The following is a 20,236-nucleotide window of genomic DNA, read 5'->3' on the forward strand; positions in this document are numbered from 1 at the left end:
TAAGTAGTTTCTCTTTTAACATCTCAAATACACTACAAAATAAACATAGTTTTCCCTGACTTCACTGATTATTTTCTTAATGGGTTAAAAGCAATTTACATGTCTGTGTTCTTACACTTAACCTATTAATTCCATTTATTGACTGTATATTTTTTAGAAGAGCATTTATTTTTATGCTTTAGCTTTCTCTTTGCAATATTCCTTTGGCTTCATTGTTCATATGTATGTGCAGAGAAAATGCATACATACAAATTGGAATACATTCAACAAGTTTCTATGTAAATATTTCTTTCCAAATTAAAACTCAAAGGGGAAATCTAAGGAGAATATTAACATATTTGTGTAAAATATAGGACAGTCTTATCTTTTTCATTTTTTTTATCTTTAGATAACCTTTTTATATACAAATCATATAATGATTGGAAAGGAATCTTCATTCTACATATATGTATATATATATATATTTTTTTTTTTTGGTAAGTAGATGCTGACTGTCTCATTACGCTTTTTCAGTGGAAAAATATTAGTATGTTTAGAATTTACTTCCATTTTTTTCTCTAGGAAAGAAAATTTACATACACAAGGTTAACCAGTAGTTGAATTTTTTTTTTTGAAAAATCTCTTACTGAGATAATATATAACTCTTCCAAAATAGCAGTATTAAAATATTTGAATCTTTGAAATAGAGTGAAAATATCTCCTGAGGTTATTTAGTTTCTCTGACGCTAAAACTTCAGTTTCTTTTCATAGCATTTATTTTATATTGCTTTCATAGATACCATTGTATCCTGATGAACTGTAATTATTAAAGCTGTCCTATTTTTAATATCACAGTATCGGAATTCAGTCAAGAAATAAGTTATAGGGCTTCCCTGGTGGCGCAGTGGTTGAGAGTCCGCCTGCCGATGCAGGGGACACGGGTTCGTGCCCCGGTCTGGGAAGATCCCACATGCCACGGAGCGGCTGGGCCCGTGAGCCATGGCTGCTGGGCCTGCATGTCCGGAGCCTTGCTCCGCAGTGGGAGAGGCCACAACAGTGAGAGGCCCACGTACCACAAAAAAAAAAAAAAAAAAGAAATAAGTTCTAAAAGAAAAAAAGTTATGTAATAGAAATGTCTCTCTATTCAAGATCAGAAAAAAAGGTAAAATAACAATAACAACAAAAATACATACTACAGACTTCCAGACAATAAGATCCTAAATTCTAATGGAATATGTTTCTGTATCTTGCAGATTATTGCAGAAAGATTGCCTTTAAAAATACACAATTCCAAAGGGTAAAATCATATTATAGAAGGGTTAAAGAGGTTCATTTCAAAATCTTCCCCATGGAATTCTAATTTAATGAGGGTGACCTACACTGGAAAACAATCTGTCAACATACATAATAAACATGACGTTTCTGATAGAAACAAGGTTACACTATCCTGACTTTGAAAAGAATTTTTTAATGAACTTACTCAACAAATTAAAGATTCTTTATTATATTTGTATAAATTACCATTATCAATATATTGTATTATGTAAATATAATTATGAATATGCTTTAGCTGTATATTTTCACTAAGCATAGGAAATATTTATTTCCAAGAAATAATCAGGCATAAAATGATACAGAACTTTTGGGAAAAATGGATAAGCAAGCATTTGCATTTACTAGTTCTTCTTCCCATAATCTCATTAAAATTAAAAATATTCTAGAAGAATAATTTCACAGCCATTTTAGAAAGCTCCAGCTAACCACCCCCCCCAAAAAAAAAACCATTATCAGACTTAAAATTGTGAAGAATTTTAAAAGATATAAATTATATGGGACCAGAGGGAGTATGAAATGAAACAGAAATAAGGATTCACAACCTCATTTATCAAAGAAGAGAAGTTTTAAAATATGAGTAATACTTGAAAAACTATTTTAAAAGTCTAAGTTCATAAGTGTTAGTTGATGGTAGGAGAAAGTCTAAGGCAGGTGGAAACATAATTAGATTTTATTTAAAGAGTTGCAGAAACTGGTACTTTCTTGCGGGATAAAACAACAGATAAAACTTTTAAGCCACTGTTGCATGAAATTTACCACTATATAGAGCTGAACTCAATGTGAACTGATAAACCTAGGCATTTACACACTTACCTCTCCTTTTCTCTTTCCATCAAATTACTTGATCCAAGGTGCTTGAAATTAGAAATGTCACCAACTGAAGACACTTCAACAGTAGTTGCAGAGAGGTAAAATCACCCTCCACAAGCCAGGCAAACTGAAGAACAAGTCAGCATCCACTATCAACATATAGATAAATTATACTGTGGGGGAGACACCCTGAAATATAAAATATGAATTCAAAGAAAATAAACTTACATTGGGCTTTAAAAACAGAACAACAACAACAAATAATTAGAAACCAGAAAGACTGAGTTACATTCCTCTCCATACTCTCCTTAGGAGAAAATGGAGAGGTGTTCTGTAAGGGTATATTGTCTGCTATTGAAAATAAAGGCTTTCTTTTTTAATATTTTGCACATTTGTAGTGGACATTGCTGGAACCCCGCCCAAATCTCTTTACCTGACTACTACACAGATCTCCCAGTTTCTCTGTCTGTGTTAGTTTCTGGTGTACAGCAAAATGATTCATATACATATATGAATATATATATATATACTTTTTCATATTGTATCCCATTATGGTTTATTACAGGATATTGAATATAGTTCCATGTGCTATACAATAGAACCTTCTTGTTTTTCTATTCTATATATAATAGCTTGTATCTGCTAGTCCCAAACTCCCAATACAACTCTCCCCCCACCTTCCCCCTTGGCAATCACTGGTCTGTTCTCTGTGTCTGTAAGTCTGTTTCTGTTTTATAGATAAGTTCATTTGTTTTATATTTTAGATTCCACATATAAGTGATATCACATGGAATTTTTCTTTCTCTTTCTGACTTCATTTAATATGATAATCTCTAGGTACATCCATGTTGCTGCAAATGGCATTATTAATTGTTTTTTTATGGCTGAATATTATTAATATTTATATATATATATACATATATATATATATATATATACATACACACACACTACATCTTTTTTATCCATTCATCTGTTGAAGGACATTTAGGTTGTTTCCATGGCTTGGCTATTGTAAATAGTGCTGCTCTGAACATAGGGGTTCATGTATCTTTTGAATTATAGTTTTGTCCAGATATATATCCAGGAGTGGGATTGCTGGATCATATGGCAACTCTATTTTTAGTTTCCTGAGGAACCTCTATATTATTTTCCATAGTTACTGTACCAATTTACATTCTCACAAACAATGTAGCAGGGTTCCCTTTTCTCCATATCCTCTCTAGCATTTTAAACAATATTATTTTTCCCCACACCCCCCATAAACCACCATTTTACATTCTTTTTTACAGGCTTAACTGTTTAAATATTCTACCTATAAGTTATATCACAAAGTATTTGTCTTTCTCTGTCTGACTTATCTTACATAGCATACTGTTTTCAAGATCGGTCCATGACACTGCAAATCGAAGGATATCTTCCTTTCTCATGGCTGAATAATATTTCCTCATGTATATGTACCACATCTTTTTTATCCATTCATTCATTGATGGGCATCTGGGTTGTTTCCATATCTTGGCTATTGTAAATAATGCTGCAGTAAACATGCAAGTACATGTGTCTCTTAGAAATCCTGTTTTTATTTTCTTTTGGGTATATACACAGCAGTGGAATTGCTGGAAAAAAGTGTAGTCATATTTATACTTTTTTGAGGAAATTCCATACTGTTTTCCATAACAGTTGGACCAATTTGCCTTGCCACTGTAAATGTATGAGGGTTCATTTTTCACCACATCCTCACCAGCACCGTTTGTCTCTTGTCTTCTTGATAACAGCCATTCTAACAGGCATAAGGTGATGTCTCATTGTGGCTTTGATTTTCATTTCCCTGATTATTAGTGATGTTGAAAATCTTTTCATGTGTCTGTTGGCCATTTTGATGTCCTCTTTGAGAAATGATTTTTTAGTTATTCTGCCCATTTTTAAATTAGATTAATTTGTTTTTTATATTTTTTGGATATTAACCACTTATCCAACATATGGTTTGCAAAGGGTTTGTTACTTTCTTTAGGTTGTGTTTTCATTTTGTTAATGTTTCTTTTGCTTTGCAGAAACTTTTGGGTTTAACGTAGTCCTATTTTTTGATTGTTTTATTTTGTTGTGTATGCTTTGGGCTTCATGCCCCCCACATTTTTTCCAAGACAAGTATTGATGAGATTCTTACCTATGTTTCCTTCTAGGAGTTTTATGGTATATGGTTTTATGTTTAAGTAAAACATAAATCAATTTCACTTTAATTTTTGTGAATAGTTTGAAATACGTTTTTGATTTCATGGTTCTGCATGTGTTTCTTCAGTTTTCCCAGAACAATTTGTTGAAGAGAATATTCTTTTCTAATTGGGTATTCTTGGACTCTTTGTCAAATATTAGATGACTGTATATGCCAGGGTTTAATTCTGGGCTCTCTATTCTGTTCCATTAGTTGATGTCTCTATTTTTGTGCCAGTACCATACTGTTTTTATTACTATGGATTTGTAGTATGTTTTGAAATCTGGTCTTGGGGATTACATTAACTCTATAAATGACTTTGAGTAGTATGGCCATTTTACAATATTAATTCTTCCAATTTATGAACACAGTATGCCTTTTCATTTGTGTCTTCTTTGATTTCTTTCATCAAAGTTTTGTAGTTTTCATTGTATAGATATTTCACTTCCTTGGTTAATATTATTCCTAAATATTTTATGTTTTATGCTATTGTGAATGAGATGGTTTATTTCTTTTTCAGATGTTTCATCATTAGTGTAAAGGAATGCAGCTTATTTCTGAATGTTGATTTTGTATTTTGCCACTTCACTGAAGTCACTGAGTAATTCCAACAGTTTTTTGACTGATTCTTTAGTATATTCTATACATAGGATTATATTATCAGCAAATACTGACAGTTTTGCTCTTCTTTTCTAATCTGGATTCCTTTTATTTCTTTGTCTTGCCTAAATGCTCTAGTATTCATCCCAGTATTGAATAGAACTGGTGGGCATCCTTGCCTTATTCCTGATCATAGGGAAAATGCTTTCAATTTCTCTCCATTGCATATAATGTTAGCTGTGAGTTTGTCATATATGAACTTTATTATTTTGAATTATGTTTCTTCTATACCCAGTCTATCACAAAAGCTATATGTACTCTGTCAAATGCTTTTTCTACATCTATTATATGATCATGTGATTTTTATATTTCATTACATTGATGTGATTTTATTGATTTACGTATGTTGAACCATCCTTGAATCCCAGGAATAAATCTCTCTTGGTCGTGATGTATAATCTTTTTAACGTGTTCTTGAATTCAGTTTGCTAATACTTTGCTGGGAATTTTTGCATGTATATTCATGAGGGATGTTGGTCTATATATATATATATATGTTTTTCTTGTGGTAACCATATCTAGTGTTGGTATCAAAGTAATGCTGGCCTCACAAAATGAGTTTGGGCATGTTCCCTCTTCCTCCTCAATATTTTGGAAGAGTTTGAGAGGAATTGGTATTAATTCTTTAAATATTTGGTAGAATTCTCCAGTGAAGTCATCTGGTCCTGGTGCTTCTATGTTGGGTTTTTTTTCTTTGTTTGGTGGGAGGGTTTGTTTGTTTTATTACTGTTTCAGTCTCTATCCATTATTGGTCTGTTTGGATTTTCTATTTATTCCTGATTTAGTCTTAGTATGTTGTGTGTTTCTAGAAATGCACCCATTTCTTCTAGGTTATATAATTTGTTATCATATATTTGTTCATATAGTCTCATCATTCTATATATTTCTGTAGTAGTATCAGTTGTAATGTCTCCTTTTTCATTTCTGGATTTTTTCATTTGAATGTTTTCTCTTTTTTTCTCATTTAGTCTAGCTAAAGGCTTGTCAATTTGTTTATCTTTTTGAAGAACTGGCTCTTTGTTTCATTGATTATTCCTGTTCCTTTTCTGGTTTCTATTTCATTTATTTGTGCTCTGATCCTTATTATTTTCTTCTTTCTGCTAACTTTGGGCTTAATATGTTTTTCTTTTTCTAGTTCCTTGAGGTTTAAAATTAGGTTGTTTATTTAAGATCTTACTAATTTAATAATATATGTGTTTATTGCTATAAAGTTTCTTCTCAGAACTGTTTTTTGCTACGTCCCACAATATTTGATATGTTGTGTTTTCATTTTCATTTTGGGGGGATAATATATTTCCTTTTTGAATTCTTCTCTGACTCAGTGGTTGTTTAGAAGTTTGTTGTTTACCTTCCAAATATTTCTAGATCTTTTCACTTTCCTCTTGTTTTGATTTCCAGTTTCATATCATTGTGGTCAAGAGAAGATAGTTGGTATGATTTCAGTCTTCTTATATTTGCTAAGTTATGTTTTGTGACCAATATGATTAGTCCTGGAGAATGTTCCATGTTTGCTTGAGAAGATTATACATTCTGCTGCTGTTGGATAGAATGTTCTGTATATGTCAATTAATTCCAATTGTTTTTAATTGTGGTTCAATTCCAAAACTTCTTACTGATTTTCTGTCTAGACAATCTACCCATTGCTGATAGTGGAGTATTCATGCCTCCTACAATTGTTGTATTGTTGTCTATTACTTCCTTAACATCTGTTATTAATTGTTTAATATATTTCAGTGTTGGGAGTATGTATATTTATGATTGTTATATCTTCTTGATGTATTGATCCTTTTATCATTATATAATGACTTTTTTGTCTCTTGTTATCTTTAGGCTTGAAGTCTATTTTGTCTAAGTGTGGCTACACCTGCCTTCTTTTTGTTTTCATGTGTTGAATATAATCTTCTAACCTTTCACTTTGAGGCTATGTGTGTTTTTAGAGCTGAAACAGGTATCCTATAGGTAGCACATAGTTGTATCTTGTTTTTTGATCCATCCAGCTAATATGTGTCTTTTGATTGGTGAGTACAATTCATTTATATTTAGGGTAATTATTGATATGTAAGGATTTACTACTACCATTTTATATTTTCTCTTTCCTCTTCTTTTGTCTTCTGGTTATTCTGACTCTCCACTTTATCCCTCTCCTCTCTTTCTGTCTACCTTTGTAATTTGATGATTTGTGCATTCTCCTACCCTCTGTGTGTGTGTTTGTGTGTGCACATGCATGTGTCTTTATGCTTTAAATTTTTGCCTTGTGGCTACTGTGAGGTTTACAAAAAAATCTTATAAATAAAATGTCATTTTTCTTCTGTTAGAAATTTATCTTCATTAGTCTATTAAAGATACCATCATTTTACTCTTCCCCTTTTATAATTTTTGTGTCACAAAGTATCTCTCTTTATGCTGTAATTTTGTTACCAAGTTGTGGTAGCTATGGTTATGTTTCATGCTATTTTCACTTAAACTTTATGCTAGAGTTTAACATATTATTTTAAAAATTAGTTACAGTATTCTGAGTACACATTAACTTAATCAGATGTTTGTGTACTTTTTTCTTTCCATTTTAGGTAGAAGATATTCTTTTAAATATTTCTTGTTTAAAGGGGCAGGTTTAGTGGTGGTGAACTCCCTCAGTTTTTTGTTTGTCTGGGAAAGCCTTTATTTCTCCCTAATATCTGAGGGAAGGTTTGTCAGCAGAGGAGGGCAGGTGTGTACTTAACACTTGGAGCTTTGTGTATTCCCATGGCTCAGTAGAGGAATCCACAGTGGGGACATCCCAGAGGTCTTTGAGTGGTCTTCATGCCTCATGGGGCAGAGAGCAGGAGAGGCTTTCCTTCAGTTCTCTTCGTCTGTCTACTTCCCTTTTCTTTTACTCCTCCAGTTATTGCAGTCTCTCTTCAAAGTACACAGCTTATCTTTCCAGCTGCAGTGTGAGCAGCTGGGCAGATCCCCATCCACCACCTTCACAATTCACCTCTTCTACCAGAAATGTCTTGCTGGCTTGTTCTCGGAACAGCTGTCACCTTCTTTGCTGCTGTTGACCCTGCCACCACTTCCCTTGCTCTGCTGTCTCCTCGCCTCCTCTGTGGTTCAATCCACCCCTTTTCTGGTCCATGGATGGATGGACTCATGGGTATCCTGGTATGCTGTGCAGAACCACTTTTTTTCAGTTATGGATGTCCAAGAGTTGTAAATCAAAGAGGAGAGAAAAGAGAAAAGACTCACATCTCCATGATGCTGACATCACTCCTCTTTGGTTATTTTCTTTTTAATTAAATCTTACAATGGGTGTGCAGAGGTGAATATCCATAAGCATTTTTAAATATGGAAACTGTTTAGTAAAAACAAGAGGAAAAATATACTTGCTTGTACAAAGGGGCTTTTGGGGAAAAGCATAAGCCTGAGCAAAGGAAACTGACACAACACATAACAATGTATTGAAGATAATAAAAGGCAAAGAGATGATACTTAAGTATCCAGAAGTAGACAATAATCAGATATAGAATACTAACAAGAGCCAATGGGGAAAAGGGAATGTTTTTGGAAGATCAATGTAACCGTATTTTAAGTGGTATTAGTAATTTTAGACAGAGGAGAGAGCTAAAGTTCCATTTTTAATTATTTTATGCTTTGTTTTCATTTCCTACTTTAAAATATAATCTGTAGTATTCTAGTATACATTTTTCCTAAAACAAGAATCGGTTGGAGGGGACCTTCAAGATGACAGAGGAGTAAGATGTGGAGATCACCTTCCTCCCCACAAATACATCAAAAAAAATCTACATGTGGAACAACTCCTACAGAACACCTACTGAACGCTGGCAGAAGACCTCAGACTTCCCAAAAGGCAAGAAACTCCCCACACACCTGGGTAGGGCAAAAGAAAAAAGAAGAAACAGAGACAAAAGAATAGGGATGGAACTTGTACCAGTGGGAAGGAGCTGTGAAGGAGGAAAAGTTTCCACACATTGGGAGGCCCATCACTGGTGGAGACGGGGGGTGGGGGTCAGGGGGAAGCTTTGGAGCCATGGAGGAGAGCACAGTAACAGGGGTGCAGATGGCAAAGCGGAGAGATTCCTGCACAGAGGATCAGTGCCAACTAGCACTCACCAGCCTGAGAGGCTTGTCTGCTCACCCACAAGGGCAGGTGGGGGCTGGGAGCTGAGGCTCAGGCTTCAGAGTTCAGAACCAGGGAGAGGACTGGGGTTGGCTGCATGAACACAGCCTGAAGGGGGCTAGTGCACAACAGTTAGCCGGGAGGGAGTCAGGGAAGAAGTCTGGACCTGCCTAAGAGGCAAGATACCATTGTATCAGGGTACCCGAGGAAAGGGAATTCAGAGCACCACCTAAACAAGCTCCAGAGATGGGTGCTTGCCACAGCTGTCAGAGTGGACCACAGAGATGGGCATGAGATGCTAAGCTGCTGCTGCAGCCACCAAGAAGCCTGTGTGCAAGCACAGGTCACTATCCACACCTCCGCTCCTGGGAACCTGTGCAGCCTGCCATTGCCAGGGTCCCGTGATCCAGGGATAGCTTCTCCAGGAGAAAACACAGCACTCTCAGGCTGGTGCAACGTCACACCAGCCTCTGTCATTGCAGGCGTGCCCCGCATTCTATATCCATCTCACTCTCCAGCCTGAGTGAGCCACAGCTCCCTATTCAGCCTCTCCTTTAACCCCCACATTTCTGGGCAAAGAACATATGCCACAAGGCGACTTACATGCAGAGGCAGGGACAAATCCAAAGCTGAACCCCAGGAGCTGTGCCACCAAAGAAGTGAAAGGGAAATTTCTCTGGTCAGCCACAGGAGCAGCAGATTAAATCTGCACAGTCAACCTGATATACCCTGCATCTGTGGAATACCTGAATAGACAACGAATCATCCCAAAATTTAGGCAGTGGACTTTGGGAGCAACTGTAGGCTTGGGGTTTGCTTTTTGCCTCTATTTTTTTTTCTGGTGTTATGTTTATCTTATTCAGTATTTAGAGCTTATTATCATTGGTAGATTGGTTTATTGATTTGGTTGTTCTCTTCATTTATATATATTTTTTTTTCTTTCTTTTTTCTCTTTTTGTGAGTGTGTATGTGTATGCTTCTTTGTGTGATTTTGTATCTATAGGTTTGCTTTTACCATTTGTCCTAGGATTCTGACAGTCCATTTTAGTTTTTGGTTTTTTTTAGTATAGTTTTTAGCACTTGTTATCATTGGTGGATTTGTATATTGGTTTGGTTGCTCTCTCTTTTTTTGTATTACTTTTTTATTTCTTTATTTTAATACGTTTTTAATTTTTATTTTCATAATGTTATTTACTTTTCTTTCTTTTTTAATCACTTTCCTTCTGAGTTGTGTGGCAGAAACACAGGGTCTTGGTGCTCCAGCCAGGTGTCAGGCCTGAGCCTCTGAGGTGGGAGAGCTGAGTTCAAGACATTTTCCCACCAGAGACCTCCCAGCCTCATGTAATATCAATTTGTGAGAGCTCCCCTACAGATCTATGTCTCAATGCAAAGACCTAGCTCCACTCAATGACCAGCAAGCTCCATTGCTGGACACCCCATGCCAAACAACTAGCAAGACAGGAACACAACCCCACCCATTAGCTGAGAGGCTGCCTAAAATCATAATAAGTCCACCAATAACCCAAAACAGACCACTGGAAATGACCAACACCATCAGAAAGACAAGATACAGCCTAATCCACCAGAACACAGGCACTAGTCACCTTCAGCAGGAAATATACACAACCCACTGAACAAACCTTACCCTCTGGGGCAGACACCAAAAACAATGGGAACTAGAAACCTGCAGCCTGTGAAAAGGAGACCCAAAACACAGTAAGGTAAGCAAAATGAGAAGACAGAGAAACACACAGCAGATCAAGGAGCAAGGTAAAAACCCACCAGACCAAAAAAGGGAGAGGAAATAGGCAGTCTACCTGAAAAAGAACTCAGAGTAATGGTAGTACAGATGATCCAAATTCTTGGAAATATAATGGAGAAAACACAAGAAATGTTTAACAAGGACCTAGAAGAACTAAAGAGCAAACAAACAATGATGAACAACAAAATGAATGAAATTTAAAATTCTCTAGAAGGAATCAATAGCAGAATAACTGAAGCAGAAGAATAGAGAAGTAACCTGGAAGATAAAATAGTGGAAATAACTACTGCAGAGCAGAATAAATAAAAAGAATGAAAAGAATTGAGGACAGTCTCAGAGAACACTGGGACAACATTAAAAGCATGAACATTCGAATTATAGGGGTCCCAGAAGAAGAGAAAAAGAAAGGGACTGAGAAAATATTTGAAGAGATTATAGTTGAAAACTTCCCTAATATGGGAAAGGAAAGACTCAAGTCCAGGAAGCACAGAGAGTCCCATATAGGATAAATCCAAGGAGAAACAAATGAAGACACATAGTAATCAAACTCTCAAAAATTAAATACAAAGAAAAAATAATAAAAGCAGCAAGGGAAAAGCAACAAATAGCATACAAGGGAATCCCCATAAGGTTAACAGCTGATCTTTCAGCAGAAACTCTACAAGCCAGAAAGGGAGTGGCAGGACATATTTAAAGTGATGATAGGGAAAAACCTACAACCAAGATTACTCTATCCGGCAAGGATCTTATTCAGATTTGACAGAGAAATTAAAAACTTTACAGACAAACAAAAGCTAAGAGAACTCAGCACCACCAAACCAGCTTTACAGCAAATGCTAAAGGAACTTCTCTAGGCAGGAAACACAAGAAAGGGAAAAGACCTACAATAAAAACCCCAAAACAATTAAGAAACTGGTAATAGGAACATATAGATTGATAATTACCTTAAATGTAAATGCTCCAACCAAAAACCATAGACTGGCTGAATGGCAAAAGAAACAAAAACAAGACCCATATATATGCTGTCTACAAGAGACCCACTTCAGACCTAGGGACACATACAGACTGAAAGTGAGGATATGCAAAAATATATTCCATGCAAATGGAAATCAAAAGAAAGCTGGAGTACCAATTCTCATATCAGGCAAAATAAACTTTAAAATAAAGATTATTATAAGAGACAAAGAAGGACTACATAATTACCAAGGGATCAATCCAAGAAGAAGATAAAACAATTGGAAATATTTATGCACCCAGCATAGGAGAACTTCAGTACATAATGCAAATGCTAACAGCCATAAAAGGGGAAATCGACAGTGAAAAAATAACAGTAGGGGATTTTAAATCCCACTTTCAACAATGGACAGATCATCCAAAATGAAAATAGAAAAGGAAACACAAGCTTTAAATGATACATTAAACAAGATGGACTTAATTGATATTTATAGGGCATTCCATCCAAAAACAACACAATACACTTTCTTCTCAAGTGCCATGGAACATTCTTCAGGATAGATCATATCTTGAGTCACAAATCAAGTCTTGGTAATTTAAGAAAATTGAAATCATATCAATACTTTTCCTGACCACAATGCTATGAGAATAGATATCAATTACAGGAAAAAATCTGTAAAAATTACAAACACATGGAGGCTAAACAATTACTAAATAAGCAAGAGATCACTGAAGAAATCAAAGAGGAAATTTAAAAATACCTAGAAACAAATGACAATGAAAACACAATGACCCAAAACCTATGGGAGGCAACAAAAGCAGCTCTAAGAGGGAAGTTTATAGCAACAAAATCCTACCTCAAGAAACAAGAAACATTTCAAATAAACAACCTAACCTTACATCTAAAGCAGTTAGGGAAAGAAGAACAAAATAATCCCAAAGTTGGCAGAAGGAAAGAAATCATAAAGATCAGATCACAAATAAATGAAAAAGAAATGAAGGAAACAGTAGCAAAGATCAATAAAACTAAAAGCTGGTTCTTTGAGAAGATAACGAAAATTGACACACCATTAGCCAGACTCATCAAGAAAAAAGACAGAAGACTCAAATCAACAAAATTAGAAATGAAAAAGGAGAAGTAACAACTGGCCCTGCAGAAATACAAAGGATAATGAGAGATTACTACAAGCAACTATATGCCAATAAAATGGACAAACTGGAAGAAATGGACAAATACTTAGAAAAGCACAATTTTCCTAGACTGAACCAGGAAGAAATAGAAAATATAAACAGACCAATCACAAGCACTGAAATTGAGACTGTGATTAAAAATCTTCCAACAAACAAAAGACCAGGACCAGATGGCTTTAAAGGCGAATTCTTTCAAACATTTAGAGAAGAGCTAATGCCTATTCTTCTTAAACTCTTCCAAAATATAGCAGAGGGAGGAAAACACCCAAACTCATTCTACGAGGCAGCCAACACGCTGATACCAAAACCAGACAAAGATGTCCCAAAGAAAGAAAACTACAGGCCAATATCACTGATGAACATAGATGTAAAATTCCTCACCAAAATACTAGCAAACAGAATCCAACAACACATGAAAAGTGTCATACACCATGATCAAGTGGTGTTTATCCCGGGAATGCAAGGACTCTTCAATATATGCAAATCAATCAATGCAATATGCCATATTAACAAACTGAAGGATAAAAACCATGTGATGATCCCAATAGATGCAGAGAAAGCTTCTGACAAAATTCAACACCCATTGATGATAAAAACCCTACAGAAAGTAGGCATAGAGGGAACTTACCTCAACATAATAAAGGCCATATATGAGAAACCCACAGCCAACATCATTCTCAATGGTGAAAAACTGAAAACTTTTCCAATAAGATCAAGAACAAGACAAGGTTGCCCACTCTCACCACCAGTATTCAACATAGTTTTGAAAGTTTTATCCACAGCAATCAGAGAAGAAAAAGAAATAAAAGGAATCCAAATCAGAAAAGAAGAAAAATTGTCATTGTTTGCAGATGACATGATACTATACATAGAGAATCCTAAAGATGCTACCAGAAAGCTACTAGAACTAATCAATAAATTTGGTAAAGTAGCAGGATACAAAATTAATGCATGAAATCCCTAGCAAGCCTCCACACTAATGATGAAAAATCTGAAAGAAAAATTAAGGAAACACTCCCACTTATCATTGAAACAAAAAGAATAAAATACCTAGGAATAAACCAACTTGAGGAGAAAGGGAGACCTGTATGCAGAAAACTATAAGACACTGATGAAAGAAATTAAAGATGATACAAACAGATGGAGAGATATACCATGTTCTTGGATTGGAAGATTCAATGTTGTGAAAATGACTATACTACCCAAAGCAATCTACATATTCAGTGCAATCCTTATCAAACTACCAATGGCATTTTTCACAGAACTTGGACAAAAATTTTCACAGTTTGTATGGAAACACAAAAGACCTCGAATAGCCAAAACAACCTTGAGAAAGAAAAATGGAGCTGGACGAATCAGGCTCCTTGAATTCAGACGATACTATAAGGCTACAGTAATCAAGACAGTACAGTACTGACACAAAACCAGAAATACAGATTAATGGAACAGAATAGAAAGCCCAGAGATAAACCCATGCACATATGGTCACCTTATCTTTGATAAAGGAGGCAAGAATATACAATGGAGAAAAGACAGCCTCTTCAATAAGTGGTGCTGGGAAAACGAGACAGCTACATGTAAAAAAATAAAATTAGAACACTTCCTAACACCATACACAAAAATAAACTAAAAATGGATAAAAGACCTAAATGTAAGGGCAGACACTATCAAACTCTTAGAGGAATATATAGGCAGAGCACTCTATGACAAAAATCACAGCAAGATCCTTTTTGACCCATTTCCTAGAGAAATGGAAATGAAAACAAAATAAATAAATGGGATCTAATGAAACTTTAAAGCTTTTACACAGCAAAGGAAACCATAAACAATACGAAAAGACAGCCCTCAGAAGGGGAGAAGATATTTGCAGACGAAGCAACAGACAGCGAATAATCTCCAAAATATACAAGCAGCTCATGCAGCTCAATATCAAACAAACAAACAAACTAATCCAAAAATGGGCAGAAGACCTAAACACACATTTCTCCAAAGAAGATATACAGACTGCCAACAACCACATGAAAGGATGCTCAACATCACTAATCATTAGAGAATTGCAAATCAAAACTAAAATGTGGTATCACCCCACACTGGTCAGAATGGCCATCATCAAAAATTCTAAAAACAATAAATGCTGGAGAGGGTGTGGAGAAAAGGGAACCCTCTTTCACTGTTGGTGGGAATGTAAATTGATACAGCCACTATGGAGAACAGTATGGACATTCCTTAAAAAATTATAAATAAAACTACCATATAACCCAGCAATCCCACTACTGGGCATATACCCTGAGAAAACCATAATTCAAAAAGAGTCATGTACCACAAGGTTACTTGCAGCTCTATTTACAATAGCCAGGACACGGAAACAACCTAAGTGTCCATCATCATATGAATGGATAAAGAAGATGTGGCACATATATACAATGGAATATTATTCAGCCATAAAAAGAAAGGAAAATGAGTTATTTGTAGTGAGGTGAATGCACCTATAGTGTGTCATACAGAGTGAAGTCAGAAAGAGGAAAACAAATACCGTATGCTAACACATATATATGGAATCTAAAATTTAAAAAAAAAATGCTTCTTAAGAACCTAGGGACAGGACAGGAATAAAGATGTAGAAAATGGACTTGAGGACATGGAGAGTGGTAAGGGGAAGCTGGGATGAAGTGAGAGAGTGGCATGGACATATATACACTACCAAATGTAAAACACATAGCTAGTGGGAAGTAGCCGCATAGCACAGGGAGATCAGCTTGGTGCTATGTGACCATCTAGAGAAGTGGAATATGGAGGGTGGGATGGAGGCGCAAGAGGAAGGGGATATATGTATATGTATAGCTGATTCACTTTGTTATAAAGCAGAAACTAACACATCATTATAAAGCAATTATATTCCAATAAAGATGTTAAAAACAAAAAAAGAATTAGTTCTGCCTTCTGAAACACTGATTTGGTGATAGATCATCTGAATTATTATTTAAAATCAAGAATTTTTAAACAGAAATAATAGCATTAATCCTGGTATTCTAATTCTATATGATCTCAAAATTATATATTTATTTAAATAATATTAAACCTTATTAATGACGTTAATAGTACTTGATAATCTTCTTCCTCTCCTGAGCAGGAACACGAATTTTGTTAAAGAATAGTAATGCTGTGTGTGCACTCTTTAGTTTGATAATCTTAGTCAATAGGTTAGTGAAGTTAGTATTCGTTATGCTCTTTAATCAATGGTTATTTTTGTAAGAGGTAGTATTTTGTTAGAGAAATTACTGAAGATTTTTAAAGTTAAAGAAATAAACAACCATGAAATAAAGGGAGAAATTATGACTGGGTAGGACATTTGAAATGAGAATTGAAATAAATCAGATTGGACCTATAAGTTGTTTGTTATCGATACTAGTCAATGGAAAGATTTCTGAACTAGAAAGGTAGGAGGAATAACACTGAATTGAAGGACAAAATCCTATGCCCTTCCAACTGAAAAAAAAAAAATCTGACTCAATTGCTTGTAGTATCTAATCAAAGAAGGATGGAGTAAGTGCAAATACAGACATTGCACCATGTCTTTTCAATGACGGGTTCTGTAAAAAGTAAAAAGCCATTGTACTATGTGGCTTAAATAAACAAAAAGATCTTTAAGACCATCATTCTAAGAGAAAATCAATGAACGAAATCATTGTGGTTTAGTGTGGTAAATAAGATGTTAGTGAATATAAGTACGGTCACAAAATTAGAGTGCTTTTTAAGAACAGTACAGGATAAAAATGATGGCAAGTATCTATATGTTACCCTTACAGTTAAGGTCATCTAGAGTATTTTGGCTAATACTTTTCCTTGATTGGAGCATTGGGAAGAAGAAAGTGTATTTTTCAGTTAAAATTTTCATCAAGAAACGTTTTCTGGGCCAAGCCTCAATGCTGCATATATAGCATAAGAAGAATATCATTTGCTATGACTTTTCTAAAGCTCCACATTTAGATTATTATGATGGATTTGATATATGTTTTGTCTTCTAGGATTATTTTAATCTAATGTCTTCAGTAAAAGAATTTAACAATTCTAATACATAATGAAATTAAATGTCAGAAATGTGTATTTCTCATAACTTTTCTCAAAGCATAGTACTTTTAAGTGAACACAAGTATTCATATGATTACCCACTTCCACCATATTATTAGTTAAATACTGAGTCTTTCATTTGAAAAGCATATGCATATGAATAAGAGAGTAAATATGCAGGCATGTGCATGTGTTAACTCAAAGCAGAATATTTCTTTTAGCATAAGAAGATCTATATATAACTTACAGGTCTCAAAGCAAATCTATCACAAAATTATATTTTGCATAAACTTCATATTTATTGTTTAAATTTTGTTAACATTTTGGAATGGTTCAGGAACATGACTCACAAGGGAACTTCATTAAGAATTAAAAACCTATTGCTGTGCATAAAATACCATATACATGTGAATAACACTGTGCAGTCTGCATGCCTCTGAGGAAAAGTATCACTGAAACATCCTGTGCCACCTGCAAGATTTAGCAGTTACTCTTTTTCTAATTTGAAGGTCCAAAAATATAAAAATGGGCAGTCACTGCACAGATTCTACATATGGAACTGTAGCCATAGCAATCATATATGGCTTATAAATAATTGATCATTAAAACTTGGATAACAGAGTCTAACTAGAGGGGACAAGGTGAGATAATTATGTGGCTGATATTTAGGCACTTCTGTCCCCACCATAATGGTTTCCCCACTGCATGCTTCTCTCCACATTCTCTTCAGTCTCCTGAGGAAGATGGAAAAGTAGTAGCTAGAGAGGGACAGTGACTCTTTAGGAGAATTTGGAAATTGACTCAGAGTTTGAAATTTGGCAGCCTGCAAATTCCAAGAGAGTCAGGTTGTTCATTACATAGTTTGCATAGTATATGGGTTTTACATAACGACTTTAGTAATTCATTCATTTAACAAGACACTGTTGACTGTTTACTTGCTTCAGGCTTTCTTGTCGATGCTTAGGCACCATGGGGACAAAGACAAGATACCTATTGTTACAGAGCTTAATCGTCTAGCAGGAACCGGTATATTTTTAAGAAATGATTCACCATGTAATTTCAGACAGTGATGAGTAATGAAGCAAATTAAACAAGATAGGTTAAATGGAGAGAAGGATATTAGAAGCTAATTTCAACTGGTTGGTGGGTAGTCCTTTTTGAAGAGGTGACCTCTAAGATGAGACCTGGAGAAATGAACCATATTAGGGAGAGTCAAGGGCAAGGCCCAAAGGCATGAACAAAGTCAGTGTGCTCTTGTGACAGAAAGGTCATTGTGCTTGCAGTGTGGTGAGATCATGGCACAGTGCTACCAAACAGAGAAAAGCCAGCACTGAAACATATTTTTTTCTGCCTCAAAATCACCTTCAAATGCTTCACTGGTGCACTTGTGGGTCCTGTGTAAGCACTGTTTCATCAGCATATGCTTTATAATCCATATCCCTGTGACTGTCAGAGCAGCTTAAATCTTGGGGCCACTTACTCATTTTCTTTTAATTTTTATTGGAGTAGAGTTGCTTTACAATGTTGTGTTAGTTTCTGAGGTACAGCAAAGAGAATCAGTCATACGTATACATATATCTACTATTTTTTAGATTTCCTTCCCATTTAGGTCACCACAGAGCACTGAGTAGAGTTCCTGTGCTACACAGTAGGTTCTCATTAGTTATTTTATACATAGTATTGTATATATGTCAGTCCCAATCTCCCCATTCACCCCACCCCCCTTCCTCCCTCCCGCCGCCGTAATCATCAGTTTGTTCTCTACATTTGTGACTCTATTTCTGCTTTGCAGATAAGTTCAACTCTACCATATATTTAAATTCCAAATATAAGCATATACAATATTTGTTTTTCCCTTTCTGACTCACTTCACTCTGTATGACAATCTCTAGGTCCATCCACATCTCTGGAAATGGCACTATTTCATGTGGCTGTGCAATATTCCATTGTATATATATATATATATATATATATACTGTATCTTCTTTATCCACTCCTCTGTTGATGGACATTTAGGTTGCTGCTGTGTCCTGGCTATTGTAAATAGTGCTTCAATGAACATCGGGGTGCATGCATCCTTTCGAATTATATTTTTTACGAATATACACCTAGGAGTGGGATTCCTAGGTCATATGATAGATCTATTTTTAGTTTTTTCAAGGCACCTCCATACTGTTCTCCATAGTGGCTGCACCAATTTACATTCCCACAACAGTGTAGGAGGGTTCCCTTTTCTCCACACCCTCTCCAGCATTTATTGTTTGTAGATTTTTTTGATGATTTGGGGCCACTCTAACTCATTTTTAAAGAGTCTTTCCTTCCATTCTCCTTTCCAAAAAACAAGAATGTCATGTTCTGTTTAAGGGACTTTCAACAATCTGGAAGCTGCATGTCAGCTAAAGACCTGATAGCACAATGATAAGGCAGGATGAAGAGGAAGCAGCACTGCTGAAAGAACACAGCACATGGATGTAGAAATTATAAAGGTAAATAATATTTACAATCCCTGTCATTTTTTAAAACTGTTTTCAAGATTGTGTGAGTCTGTCTCATTTAGAATATGTGGAATATTCATTTTTCAAAGTAAAGATAGTTTATATAGACAATAGATAAATGTAGCCACAAAAAAATCACAGTAAGTCCCCTACATACAAAAGAGTTCCATTCAGAGAGTGCATTTGTTCAGTCCAATTTGTTCTTAAGTCCAACAAAGTTAGCCTAGGTACCCAAATAACACAGTCAGCTATATAGTACTGCACTGTAATAGGTTCATAATACTTTTCACACAAATAATACATAAAAAACAGACAAAAAAATAAAGAAAACATTTTTAATCTTACAGTACAGTGCCTTGAAAGGTACAGTTGTGCAGTACACAGCTGGCACACAAGGGCTGGCATCGAGTGAACAGGCAAGAAGAGCTACTGACTGGAGGAGGGAGAGGAGGTGGGAGATGGTAGAGCTGAAGGATCGTCAGCAACAGGAGACAGAGGGCAAGCTGCAATGTCACTCACGCCTGACGTTGGTGGCACAGGTTCTGGTTCCTTGCTGGATTCAATTCTACCTACCCTCTCAAAACAATGATCCAATGATATCTGGGTAGCAGCTCTTTTTTCTCATCATAGACGACATGGTAGCACTGGATTGCATT

General features: G+C 35.5%; 1 long non-coding RNA gene across 1 annotated transcript in view; it reads right to left on the reverse strand.

The window, feature by feature from the left end:
• Positions 1-2,135: 2,135 nt before the first annotated feature.
• Positions 2,136-20,236, reverse strand: part of LOC132593340 (uncharacterized) — a 122,358-nt gene continuing 104,257 nt past the window's right edge. Inside the window, exon 3 of the long non-coding RNA XR_009558662.1 lies at positions 2,136-2,313. This is a non-coding gene — a long non-coding RNA (uncharacterized lncRNA). The remainder of the gene's footprint in view (positions 2,314-20,236) is intronic.

This window comes from Globicephala melas, chromosome 14, assembly GCF_963455315.2.
Source record: "Globicephala melas chromosome 14, mGloMel1.2, whole genome shotgun sequence".
Lineage (NCBI taxonomy): Eukaryota > Metazoa > Chordata > Mammalia > Artiodactyla > Delphinidae > Globicephala > Globicephala melas.